Genomic DNA, 14862 nt, shown 5'->3' on the forward strand with positions numbered 1-14862 from the left:
CAGAAAGCGAGGGAAACGGTTCCAAATCTTCATTCCCCATACTGACATCCTCCACTCCTGTGGAAAAGCAGATGGAGGTACCAGCTACATCACGTGCTGAGGAGCGAGCCTGTTCCCTTGAAGCAGTCTGTGCAAGTCTGATCAGATGCCCTTCTTCTGGAGGCCAGGAGACAGAAAACGACAGAGAAGCAGAAATTTCACATTGACTGGAACTTCCTTAGTGAATCAGTATGGAGAACAACTGATTTAAAATAAGATGCCATAGGTGTGTAAGCTACTAAAAGCCAGTACATACCCGAATTTAGCCTTCATACTAATCCCCTTATGTCCTTCCTACTGACTCGTATGGTCATCCCACAGCCTATTTGGAAAGTCATTCAACCTAAATGTTCTTTATTACATGAGGTGCAAAGCAGGTTTGAACTTGGCTCTCGGCATTATTAAATTCTAAGGAAAAATGCCACTGCATAGCCAAGTATCACTATACTTTTTAAAGATCCTTTTTTAAGCTTTTTGTGTATTCATTCTTCTGCTATTATCCCATTTCTCTTTATCTGGATTTCACTGATTTTTTTTTTTTTTTGTCATTTCAAGCAAGCCAGAAGCAGAACAAGAAGAAAATTCACTCACGGCTCAGGCTTGAACTCATTTTGCAGTTAGGGATTTATTGCATGGATTTTGGATTTATCCAGCTTGACACTAAACACGTAAATGTCTCTAGCCCTATTTCTTCCTTGTAGTGTGACAAACAGAAATCTTCCCCCAAAATAAAAACTGAGGTATTCAAGGTTGCTGCTATGTTTTCCCAGAGCTCCGCTCTGTGACTTACTTTTTGGCTAGCAAAATCCTCTTTGTTTCTCTTCTTTGTGAGTTTAATATCCTTTATAAGTGAAGAGACTAAATGGGTTTTGTTGCCTCAATTAGTTCCCAGGTAGTCAATGCTTCCCTGAGCTGCTTCTGTATCCTTTCTGGGAATTAAGCTCCCACAGTGGTTCACTGGAAATATGTGGCATGATCTGGAGGTTATCAAAGGGCTCTTCACTAGCTGTGGGTTAAATACTACCCGAAGGTTTAGATTAAGGTTCTGAAATAACGTAAAGAGTATAGTTGCATAATCCAGAAAAGAAGACTTACTTGCTAAGGTTTTTATGCCAGTTTTCTTGTTTGTAAAAAACTAATTTGGGGACCAATTCTCTTCCCAGATATTCCAGGATAGTCTGACCTTAGAGGACTCAAACTGAGATCAATAACCGAGAGAAGAACTGGCTCTTATTCTCCAGTTTGAAAATATTCCTGCTGGTGAGTATGTGACTTTGCAGGACTTTTTGGCAGTGCTTTAGTAAAGTCTTTTACCTAAGGATGGAAGGGGACTCATTGGTTATGGATAGTGTTAGGGTGTATTTCCCTAATGCAGTCAGCAAAAGCAAGTTCAAACATGATCTGAAAGTGTGTAGATGAATGCTTGATGAAACGGCAGAAAATACCACCCCTGCATGTTGTGAAGCAGATCTGTAGCAACTGATGCAAATGGAGTTCCTGGGAGATGTAGCTCTGTTATTTGTGTTTAGGGAATGCCAGTAAATGTCAGCAGTGTCTCTCCCAAAGAGGTCTGACTGAGAATCAATTTTCCTACCCCCAAATTATAGTTGCATTTTTTTTTTAAATGAAGCAATAAAATAAAATTGTGATCTTGCAGCATCTTGTAAGGCAGTTATTTGAGATTTGCAAGCTTTATCCCCCTTCCTTGTTCTACCTAATTGATATACCTATGGCCAAGTCATTTGTTTGTATGTGGAAAAGTCTGTCTCTCAGTTCTGACTTAAATCAGGAATTTGAATCTGAATGCTCTGACAACCTGGGGCTGATGCAGTTGTTAATCGCAAATTCTAACTATTCAATTAGATGGGATTTTGAATCCTCCTTTTCCCTGAGCACTGTAACCAGAAACCTCTAAAGTCAGTCTGTAGTCATCCTGGCCAAATGAGGGTTACTCAAAGTGCGATGCTCCAACAGAAAGACTTGTCAAGTCCTGATAACCCAGCTATTGCAGTCCCACCTCATCTTAAGCAGATCCCACATGAAGCCCAGGTGAATTTCTCACTTGTGGTACTTTTCAGTGCGAAACTACTAAGCTTCACTCACGTTCTTTTCAACGTTCATGCATTCTCCTACTCCACTTATGTATACAGAGATACAAAGGGAATTTTGTGTATTATCAGTGCATGAGAACACACTCCCCCTTCTTACTCCAGAATCCCTTTTCCTGATGGTCAGCTTTGGAAGTTCCTTTTCCTCCCAAAGTCTTCTTTCACAGAGGCATCAATCTGCATTTGAAATAACATAGGTTTGGATAGAAATAGAGGAACTGCAACTGAAAGTTTATAGATGAGGTAATTCTTATTTTGAAAAAGGAAAAAAAAAAGAGCCAATAAAAAAGGAGAAATTATAGAGGAGCTATAGGCTATGTAATTGTTGTAGAGCAGCAATAGTCAATACATAGAGGGCTCAGATGCACCAGTTTTCTAATGTGTTTATGATGTCAGAAAGTTTTAAGATACTAATCAAGTGATAAAGTAATTTTGAAGTCATGTATTTCCTGGCAGATGATGACTGGACATTGGATCTGAAACTCCATGAAAGGGCTCGTCATTTTACCTCTCCTGCTATTAGCTGCCAAAAAGAGATCAAAACTCTATTTTAAATCACAGATATCTAAAAATATAGAGACAGGTAATTACTCTTAAATATTTTGCCTTTATTACCAAATTAAAATTGTGTTCTTCCATTCAAAGCTCTGGCCTGCATCATTGCCTTTGTTTCTTATTATATTACTCTGTGGAAGAAGCAGGCGTCATGCTTCTGTCAGTGAAATTCTCTGAACCAGTTCCCCCAAGATTTTAATAGCATCTGATTTACTGCATTTAGTGATCCTCTGTAGGAACAAATGGATGAAGTGCTTTATAGTTTTAACTTAGCTCCACTTCTCTCTGCCTTTAAAGCTCTAATCCCTTTTTATCTAGGGACGCAGACCAACAAACCAACCACAGTTCAGAAGAGATTTTTCCAAGCAAATGAAATCTCTCAGAACTGTTTAAACTGAGACCTTTAATGAAGATGATTTTGTACTGTGAAGCAGAAGGCCAAATCCCTAGCAGATGGAAGTCAGCATTTAGTGCTACGGGCTTCATTCAAAATTGGTAGAACTCTCCTCATTGGTGTTAAACGAGGGTCTGACCCAAGGCTTTCTGTAGAGAACTGATGGTCTTCTGTGCATGTTTAAGTTTTGAAGAGTTTCTCTGGAGTGTTTAGTGATAAAGGTAGTGATTTACTCAATACAATGTTTTCCAGTAGCAGCTATATTAGTAAGCAAGATGGGCCACAAACCAATCTGTGGTGGCAAGTTGCACATAGTTTTCTCCCTTCACTCAGCAGCTTCATTCATCCAAACTGTTGGGAATAGTCCCTTGCTCAGGCTGTTCCGTGAATGCTGCTGGGGGACTGTGTAGGACTGTTTTGGTTGGCACAGGTCAAAGCTGTTTTATGGACCATGCTAAGAATTCAAGAGTGGCTGCGTACAAGAACTTTTGTCTGTGACCTGTTTAGAAGTTGCTTTTAGACCCGGTGCCTTTCATTGTTGCATGGGAATTCAGTTTAATTGAAGAAGTGATTTTTTAGCCTTAAAATTAATACTTGTGCAAACTGGGTCCTGTTTACTTGTTCCAGAAGTTTGGTGTCTCTTGCACTGAACTGATTTGAAGGTTGAGCTAGTTAAAGTTATATTCAATCAATGGCTCTGATAAATACGTTCTGTATTGTCTTCTGATAATTTTTTTTTTTCTGGAAAATCAAGAAGATCCTACAGGCACTACACAAACTGAGTTTATAAGTCTTCTTAAAATCTTTGTTGCTCACTATGTATCCCCACCATTATGTTAATAATGCAGCTTTTCAGTTAACGGAATGGTTATAGTCAAAGTTCTGTGCAAAAATGGCGAGCCTTGTTCTGTACACTGAAAACCAACATGAGAAATCAAATCAGGAAAATGGTATGCTTTGCAAATATCAGTTTCCATTTCTATATGGCCTGAATATTTGCAGTTTCTGTAAAAACTGTGAATTACATATCAGGAGAAACAATCAGCTACAACAAATATATGTATTTCAATCCAGCAAGGAAACAAACAAACAAACATTGTCAGGTTATACGGTATAGTAGTTGTTCTTCGTGTTAAATATTTCACAATTCTGTACAGAAGCCTGAATTTACCTGCTCAGGGCAGACTACTAAACAAGTTGCTAGATTCTATTTTTCAGAAAGAATTGCTTCGAGGACATGGTGCTGAAATAAAATGTGCTGTCCTTCCGCAGGCGTGCAATCAGCTGCATACAGGTAACTGCAGTCCAACCCATGTGGCAGCAGGTCTGTCAGAAATTTACTCTCTTTGACGCAAACCTTTATGGCAAAGATGAGTGTATTTTTGGTTTTGTAAGCTTGCTGGTTTTATTTTGTTGTTGTCGTTTTCCTTTAGCTGAATACATCTCAGTTGCTGGTAGTTACTTTATGAGCTAATACTTATATTGTTGCTTTCGTTAAATCAGTATGGAGCTGGACTCCCACTGTTCTTTCAACTTCCATTAGCAACTATTTAATTGAAGCTCTTCATACAGTATCAGTTACCCTGACTGGGATGTGCTCAGTTTTTGAAAGAAAATTGCAGCTGTTGCTTTTGGGCCATTTATATCTGTAGCAGAAGGTCACCTACTGGTTATGAGTGAAATGGTGATACCTGAGGGCTTGTGGCCTTTTATGTATGTGTGTACGTGTGCATGTAGTAGAACATCCAGTTCAGTATGCCAAGAGCTACAGCTACAAATAATCGGGGCTCTTCTAACTTCTCTGCCAGACTAGTCTCAAATTTAGATCCTGAGCACGTAACCACCCTATATGTTAATGTTATCATAATGTTTCCCGAAGTGCTGAAAGTCGTCTATTTCTGCAGTAAAATTTCCAAACCCGATCAATTCTTGATAGTGGGGAGTGGGAGTAGATCAATGTTTCGCTTATACTAGTACCCACCAGGAGTCATAATGTAAGGACCTCTTTTAGCTTTTCTGCACAGTCTGACGTGGTAATTATTTACTGCATGCTGAGCAGAGTATGTTCTGCACACTGCATAGCCAAAAGAGGCTGGTTAGAGCACTTACTATGGATGCAGATGATATAAGTCCAGTTCTTCTTCACCCTTCCTCTCACCTTGAGAGCATTTGAATGCATCTTTTCCAAGAGAGTGATTTAACCATGAGAGTCTCTCTGGGTCTGCCTCTCAAATTTCTTAAATCTATTTTACTTGCACAACAAAACTTTTATCTGAGACAAGAATCCTTCTTTCACCTGTCTAAGCTCTAAAACCTGGAGTCAATCTCTTGTCTGACAACGTTTTAAGAATTTATTCAAGGAGAACCATTTTCCACAGGGCAAGGAAGGCATATATCCATACTGTTTCCTTTTGGGTGGGTAGACATATCAGCTCAGATTTATCTGACCAACGAGGGATTTGAATGCATCTCAGGTGAAACAGAGCTATTGGATTATTCAGTTATTAGATAAAGGGACAAGAATGCAATGCCGCAGAGGACCTCTGAGAAATGACTGGCTTCGATGTGTTTTTAGCATTTTGTCATTTCTAGGATGTGAATCCTAAGGGGCGGCTTTCTTCAGTCCTTATTAATGCAAGAAGATCACCCGTGAAATACCATGAATGAAAGGGTTCTTAGCTTACTGATAGCTGCTGTGTGTGAGCAGTGCTCTAAAAGCATTAAGAGGTGTATCTGTTGCTAATGTAGATGGAGAGTGCATCTAATACTGTCAAAACAGGCAGGGATACCAGTTCCCCCATTTATTTTCGTGTGAATTCTTCAGCACCCCTACGTTGCAATCACCGGGAAATTACTTCATGTTTTTATTACGTAGGCGTTATATAAGTAACACTTCCCCAAATAAATGGCTATTTTAATGGATTTTTGGATATCAAAAATGTATTAACACTCAAATAAGACAGATATTATTGTAGTTATGCTTGGCTTTTGCTAAATCTTTGCTTACATACATACTTCCTAGGATACCTGTTCCTTGCCTACTTGTATGGTAAGTGTAGTCTTTTGCAAAAATTGATAAGTCACATCCAGTAATCCATTACAGTCTCTGCACCTCACACTGCATTAGAAAAAAAGTCAAAAGTGTAATGATGAGGCCTATTTAACCTTTGACAATATTTCTTCTTTGGAGCAGTATCTTCCAAACTTGGTTAGGACTGTTACAAGAGAGAGTTTCCCAAGACGTGCTGGGACTACTTGTCTTGAGAATACTTGGCTGTCTGGTGCCAGAATTACTGTTTAATTACCTGTAGAAAGCATATGTCTTTGCCCATGCATAAGTATTGTTCTGTAAATATAAAATGGGAGGCATTTTGCCATTCCATAAAGCATGGTGTTTTGATGGCACAATGCAGCCTGCGTGTGGATGCAGGAGCCGTGCAGCTGCATGTCAGCCCTCGTCCCGTGGGATGTGACTTGGACAGGAGAGGGTGAAGAGTGTCACTTTCTTAGCACTCTTGCTAAATCTGCTCCCATTCCACTAAGTGATATCTAATTCCATATTATCAGCCTCTTCGATTTTTTTAATTTCCCAGATGAAGATATCAGAGTGCACCTGGAGTTGCTGATTAAGTCTTTTTTGTACTTAGCCTAAGCAGCCCTCCTCCTCATGTGAATTGTTTAAACAGCTTCTGCCAAGTCATCTTTTATCACAGAGGTGAACCAGGCTTCTTTGATATGTCTTCAACCCAAGGACAGGCCTTAAATCCTTGTTTCTTAATAAAATTATTTGAAAAAAAAAAATCTCCTTACATTCAGAATTAAACGCAAAAGTCCAAAATCATTTCTCTGAGCCCATAAAATATTTTACGTGATCTTCACAGCTGTCCGGCTTTGAATAAATATTGTCGTGAATTGTTTTGTTTTTTTTTTTCTTGTCTTTTTTTCTGGCAGTACTGCAGCACTTGCCCCATGTTAGTTGAATCTAAGATATAGTCTGTTCAGTTCAACATTGAATACTACCGTATGTTTTTTCTGCATATTTTGTCCCTTGGAATGTGAAATCATCATGTGATGGAATGTGAAATCATCACTGATGACAGCAATGTTATCTCCAGTTTCTCTGGGCAGCCTCTATGTTGTTAGGAAAGTACCTATTTTATGATACTTCCGTTAGTCCTCCTCTCTGCTGTGCCTAGTTTCCAGCTGTTGCTTGGTATCGGGCTCCTTCCTTTACAGCTCTACTGTTCTCTCTTGTGAACAGATATTGTTCTCCCCATTCCTACTTGTGCGCTATTTTTGTATTGTGAGAATTCTCCTGTTGCTATTTCAGTTCAGTGTGGCTCATCTTCCGTGTATCGAGGCCACCTGATGCAGGACTTCTGCTTTGGGAATGGTAAGTAACATTGCGTCCGCTTGAGTCTGGCTGACAGTGTCGCTTCCCAGAAGTGGGCTCCTTTTATATGTACAACTTATTAGTTCCTTTTGAAATCCATGTATCTGCAGCATTCAGCAAACCTATCAACCTCTGTAATACAAGCTTAATTCTTTACCTTTATACCTTTATTCCTAGCATTTTGTTGTAACAAATGATCCTGTCTGAAACTGTTTCTTGAAGGAAGTCACAAGGAAGAATAGACTACTCCAGCTTTTGAGACACGCTTTCCTGTCACTGTAAACTTAGACACAATAACTAGGAATGACCCAACAGTTGCACCTTAAAAAATAGTTGGATAAATTTGTTTCTTAATTAAATCAGAAGATCTCAGTCAGAATCTTGCCACTGTCAGTTGTTCTACTTGTATTGGTTTCCCTGATGCAGGAATGAGAATCTGTCCCCTAGAACGTTTATTAGCTTTTTTTAAATTAAGATAAGATAAGATAAGATAAGATAAGATAAGATAAGATAAGATAACATAACATAACATAACATAACATAACATAACATAACATAACATAACATAACATAGGAAATTGTGGCATTTATTATACAAACTGCTTTCTCTGAATGAAATACATGAAAATCCAGGAGGGAAGCTAACTTGTTCTGACACCAGCACGCATGAGAACAGCATGCTATAGAGCCCTGATGATATGTAATCATATTATCTTATTTAAATCTGGATCATTAACATTCTCTGCATTTTTTATCAGCTTCAGGAGATAATCACCTTATGCTAGTATAGAATATTGTATCTGGAGGAAAACTGGTCTCCTGTGAAATGCCAAAACTGATTAATCATAGAATCATAGAATGGTTTAGGCTGGAAGGGACCTTGAAGATCATCAAGTTCCAACCCCCTGCCATAGACAGGGACACCTCCCACTAGACCAGGTTGCCCAAGGCCACGTCCAGCCTGGCCTTGAACACCTCCAGGGATGGGGCCTCAACAACCTCTCTGGGCAACCTGTGCCAGTGCCTCACCACCCTCAAAGTGAAAAAATTCTTCCTAATGTTTAATCTAAACCTGCCCTCTTCCAGTTTAAAGCCATTCCCCTCATCCTATCACTACATGCCCTAGTAAAAAGTCCTTCCCGAGCTCTCCTGTAGTCCCCCTTTAGGTACTGGAAGGCTGCAATAAGATCTCCCCGGAGCCTTCTCTTCTCCAGGCTGAACAGCCCCAACTCTTTCAGCCTCTCCTCATAGGAGAGCTGCTCCAGCCCTCAGATCATCCTAATGGCTCTCCTCTGGCCATGCTCCAGCAGGTCCATGTCCTTCTTATGTTGGGGACTGCAGAGCTGGATGCAGTACTCCGGGTGGTGTCTCACCAGAGTGGAGTAGAGGGGCAGAATCACCTCCTTTGACCTGCTGGCCACACTTCTTTTGATGCAGCCCAGGATACGGTTGGCCTTCTGGGCTGCGATCGCACACTGCTGGCTCATGTTGAGCTTCTCATCAATCAGCACCCCCAGGTCCTTCTCCTCAGGGCTGCTCTCCAGCCATTCCCTGCCGAGCCTGTATTTGTGCTTGGGATTGCCCTGATTTAGATGTAGGACCTTGCACTTGGCCTTGTTGAACTGCATGAGGTTGGCTCGGGCCCACCTCTGCAGCCTGTCCAGGTCCCTCTGGATGGCATCTCTCCCCTCCAGCGTGTCTACCTCGCCACACAGCTTGGTATCATCAGCAAACTTACTGAGGGTGTACTTGACCCCATGTCTCTGACAAAGATGTTGAACAGTATTGTAGCTTCTGAAAAGAACTACACTATCTAGTTAACTATTTTACCCATACCAAAAAAATGTAGCAATACATATTGAAGAATAATTACATAATTGAAAAATAAGTTTAAGGAAAACTGACTTTTAATCTAAAATTTATTTTTAAGAAAAAATTGTTAATGTTGCTGTCTGGATTTTATGAAAAATAGAAAAGGAAAGATTAAAATGTCTGTATTTTTAAAAGATTTTGGTGGATGGTATATATCAAAGCATTTAAAAAAAATGTTTTTAACAAGTACGTTTTTCACAAACAAGTATTTTTCTAGGTTTGGTTCCTGCTTCTGAATTAAAAAAAATAGTACCAAACCCATAATGAGATTTTTTCAGAAATTACTTTCCCCAGCATGATATTTTTGAATGGACCTAAGACTCAACATTTTAAATTAATGTCATCTTTTGCAAGAAACACCAGTCCAACCCAGTACCTACTGAACTTAAAGGCAGTATATGACTCACAGAGTCATATAATAATTTATGATGGAAGGGATCTCTCAAGGTCATCTGGTCAAGATCTTCCTCAAAGTGGGACTAACTTCAAAGTTAGATTAGTTTTTACATGATACAGCTTTTCCAGGAAGACTTTATACAGGATCTAGACATCTGTGATATGTCTAAGCGTGCTTTTTACATATGTGTTGGGACTCAAAATATGACTTACCACCCAGGAAGGAATGTGAAGTTAGCTCTCATGGTTTGGGATGGCTTCCTGTGTCTTCTTCAGTTCTGAAAGAGCTTTCAGTCTGAATGTCTAGGAAAATAAAGTTTTGCTTTTCAGTATCCAAATATGCACTCATTTAAATGCAGTTCACATTCATAAAAATACATATTTTTTTTCTTTGGGTTCGGTTAGGAAGCCTGCTGCACATGTATGGATGAAAATCATAAATTTAAGGATGTCCTTTCAGTTTTGTGCAAATACTTCATTTTGTCAGATTCTACATGTGCACGTGATGAAGAAGGGAAAAGGGAAGAAATAACAGCTGTTGACCAAATTCTTTGCCATTCATGAGGGTTGAATGCGAAGTAGGAGTATGGAGCCAGGGTTGTGTGACTGCCCGGAGCACCAGCACAGAAGTGTAGAGGGAGTAGTCTGGTTCAGACCAGATAGATTGGTACCACGCAGCCTTAGTTTGAATGACTTCTGCAGGTGCACTATTCCCCCCTGGCATCAATCAACTTTTGCATGCATTCTTATGACTCAAGCTCCCCCAAAATATTCACAGAAAATGGATGTATATGCAGAAAGACAGGGAAAAATTTAAAGGTCTCATAGTGGGCATCTTAATTAGGTATTCTCTTTTGAACCTCATCTACAGACGCAAAAGCAGGCCCCAGAGCATGTCCTTTGCATGGTGCAGTTCCTCAGCCTGTGTATTCTGAAAGCTTCTAATGCCATTTGATTTGTCAGTTGATATTCATGTGACTGAGAATTTAGTTTGAGGCTCTGAGAAACTGCTCATTAGCACATGTCCGAAGCTGCCTTTATACACATAAGGATTTTATGTATCATTTCATAACTTTTAAAATTAGCAAATATATACATAACTTTAGAGGTATTTTGTGAAATGACATGGAAAAGCAGTTCTAACAAAAAGGATAAAAATCTGAACACTTAGGGTGCCTTATTTAGTTTGTCAAAAACACTTGAACTGTTGAGTGAATCTAATGGAATTCAATGAATCTGCAAGTACATTCTCAGTCCATTGAAAATGACTGTCAATTCAAGGTTGCTTCATAAAACTGAATCATGAGCAAAGATTACTTGGCAAAGATGAAAAAGGCAAAGAAATAAAACAAACAAGCAAATGGGTATTAACAAATTAGAAATTAGAACAATATAAAAATGTTAACAGAGATTTGTGCCAATAAAAATATTTTTTTCTTTTGACCGTCATTGGCATATCTATCTGTTCATTATGTAGAAAAATTATCTATTGACTTCAATAGCACTATTTCAATTCATGCAGGCAACCATTTCTACTTGAAAAAAATCATAAATATCATTCATGAGTGTTTTCTTACACAGATGGAATTGCAAACTTGTTCCTTTCTCCATACATTTTTCACCCAAATTCCATTTAGGTATTATTATGAGCTAGCATTAAAATATGAATAAATTTAGTAATTCATAAGTTTATGTGGTTATATTTTCTTTTACGTATATTCTTATGAAAGAAACATTTGTCTTGTTAATTTTTCTTCATTTCTTGCCTTCAATTGGCATGTGAAGCACGAGATGCTTATAAGATTATGATTATCTACTAAGAAAGGTTATTTGTCAAGTATAGAATTACTGAAAATATAAAGGCATTAGTCTTTTTCTCCCCTTTGTTTTCTATGCCTGTTTTTTCTGTTCCAATTCTCTAGCTAGAACTGAGCTGCTGTCTAGACAACTGTAATGCCATCACATCTTTCCTTTGCACAGATAGTAAGATTAACTATTGATTTGGCCTATATAAAAAAATCCAAATTATAAATGCAAACTGGGTTTGCCAAAAGGAAATGGTGCCAGATTAAGCTCATATCTTTTAATATCAAACTAGATATTTTTCAAGATAAAGGGAATAAAGTAAGTTTATTGTAAGTTTACATATAATACTTATTGTATTGCAAGTCTATTACATTGCAATTCTACTGAAATTTCTATGCTCACACTTTAGCAAGTCATCTGAAATTCTATCATTTGGAAAACTATTAGTTTAGCTGCAGAATATAAATATTAATGGGGGAATGGTAAAGTGATCAGGTACCAGCTAAAGAGGAGACACAAAGAGAGCAAACTAGAGGAAGACTGCCAGTGGAAGTTTCTGATCGGTCATGGGAACAATGTCAGTTAATATTTCCATTTGTGACCTTGGAAAATAGGTAGAAGTATGAAATTCACTGGTACTGATGATATTGAGAAGACATTGTCAATAGATGGAATGTCATACCCAGAGTAAAAACAAAGTGTGGATGGCTGTAATTTTTTTTTTTTTAATTTAACAACATAAAATGCAGAGGACTACATGAATAATAAAACCAACAACCTTTCTGTACATGGAAGAAACCTCATTTTCATGTAACCAACCAGCAAGCTGAAATAACCAAACATAAATCTAAATTCTGTCTTGAGAGGAATGATAACTCCATCTTCCCCTTTCTAACCAAGTACCCCATTAGACTACATCTCACTTTGCTCCTTGTCATGGGAGCCCATGACTCTTTTGACCAGAGGTCCCTGTGTAGAGGTTATACAAGATATCTTTAGAGAGGATATCCTGGGTATAGTCAGACACTCCTGGCAGATGAAAAATAACAGCTTCAATTTTCTTCATCTACAGAAGACCAAATTCTGGACTCTAATCTCCAAACTTGAAAGACAAGTATTGTTTAGAATTTCCTGCTGGCCAGCAACATCTGTCCCCCTGCTCAATTCAGGAATTTTCATGAAATTAATTTATATTCATTTTTAAATGTGCCAGCATATGTTTCAAGTATCCACATTGTTACAGTGAGGTACTGTGCTTCAAATGAGGTAGTAAATAATTAGGCAATAACTGAAGTTTACGGCATTTCTGCCATGCCGCCCCTTGCCATTCAATGCCAGTCCTGCCCTGTGGTGTGTTGCTCATTTGTATTGCTGGATTGTTTGTAACCCAAATCATTTCCATGCTCTAGTTCACACTACTGTATTGACCTGGATTACAAGCAACACTGCAACACAAGTGAAATAAAAACTGTTCTTTTGTTTGTAACCTGAGTCAGGCTTATGATGAACTCAGAGCAAAACTTCAGAAACAATTGAGCTGACACAACAGAAGGTATGCCTTGAAGCAGGAGTGCTATGTTGTGGAAGCAGGAACATTTTACAAAATCACAGAACGACTGAAGTTGGGAGGAACATCTGGACGTCACCTGGTCCATCCCCCTGCTTAAGCAGGGCCACCGAGACCCAGTTTCCCAGGACCATGTCCAGATGGATTTTGAATATCTCCAAGGATGGAGACTCCACAGTATTTCTGGGCAACCAGTGCCAACACTCGATCACCCCCACAGTAAAAAATTCGAAGCTTCACTGTCCTTAAATATTTTGTGTGATGACAGCCTGCTCTAAATTAGGTCTAAGAAGCAGTTTTAGAAGTTCATGGCTGGCTTCCAACTCAGGTCTTACAGTTAAGGACTTGGAGCTCCCGCGTCTGTGTAACATTGCATGTGTCAGTCTGCCTGCTGCATCTGTACTACTCAATTTGAGAATGTTTTGGAACGCTTCAGGGCATGGGGACATGATTGTACTTGCTAGGCTTCTCTCAGCCCACTCTCTCAAAAACTCTTGGCCTGTTTCAACCGCTGATGTTTCCCAACAACTCCCTGGCGTGGTCTGTCAGTCAGAGCAACTCAGGAGAATACCCAATGGGCATTTTGCCTTCAGCTGCCCCAGTCTTGGCAATTTCTTAGTGTAGGTGCCAGCCGTCCTGTGAATGATCTCAGGGCCTTTGGTATTCTCAGGAGTGTTTAGTTTGCTGGTATATACGTGGTCTGTGTCTGCAGGATATCCAAAAGTGTACTCAACACTGTGACCTGAACTTTAGTACATCGAGCTGTCTTTACGTGCCCTCGACTCCAAGCTCGGTATGCAATGCAAAGGGCGATGGGGCAGGCAAGAACGCCAAAACTGCCTCTTTGCGTCTTGTCTTGGTTTTCTGGGAATATTTTCATTAACTCCTTCCTTTTAGAACTTGACCAGAACTTGGGTTCTATTTGTGAATTTGCCTTTCTGAATGTTAACCCTCTAGGCATGAAAATCAATTTAATTTATTTTTTTTAATTACCTACATCAGAGCAGATAATGTTGCGACTCAGACACATGATAAATAAACAAATCAGCTTGCTTAATTTTAGCTGAAGTACAACTTTTCAATGTGTTTTTAGCCTTCAAGGAATACTCTACAATTTAGGATCAAAAAAAACTCTGAGCAGAGATTTTTGACTGAAAACTGCAAATGCTATCTGTATTTCCAATGGATCTATTTCAGAGTGAGAAAGAGAAAATGGGCTTTTTGAAACCTCAGTATTAATTTCACCTGCATTTGAGACCTCCTGCTAGCCTACTTCTTTGTGTTTTTCTCAATTTATATTCATTGTAAAACTGATTTTCAGAGAGAATCAATTGCTAGGTTTGGTATGCTGATGAATTTCTGATCTTTAGCTGTATGCCACTTTAACACAGTTATCTTTACTCTATAAGTATATATAACTCAAGAATGTACATTAGTAAAATGAGAACAGCTGCATTTATTGCTCTCATAAGATCTGCGGGACACTATAAAGAGTTTGAAGTTACAGTACCATCACATAAAAGCGCTGTTTTATGAAGATCTAAATAACAAAAAACAAGAACTTTATTAAAATAATGTTTATAGTTAGAAAATTCTCTTTGTACACCTGTTAGCGTTGTTGTTCGATTGAATGTACAAAGGGTTAATTATATAAACCTGTTACATCATAACCTACTGAAGCAAGAAATGGCAGCCTTCAGCTTCTTCTTTTATTTGTATCTTGCAGCTGTCT

The sequence above is a fragment of the Vanellus vanellus genome, assembly GCF_965231255.1.
Source record: "Vanellus vanellus genome assembly, chromosome: 1".
Classification (NCBI taxonomy): Eukaryota; Metazoa; Chordata; class Aves; order Charadriiformes; family Charadriidae; genus Vanellus; species Vanellus vanellus.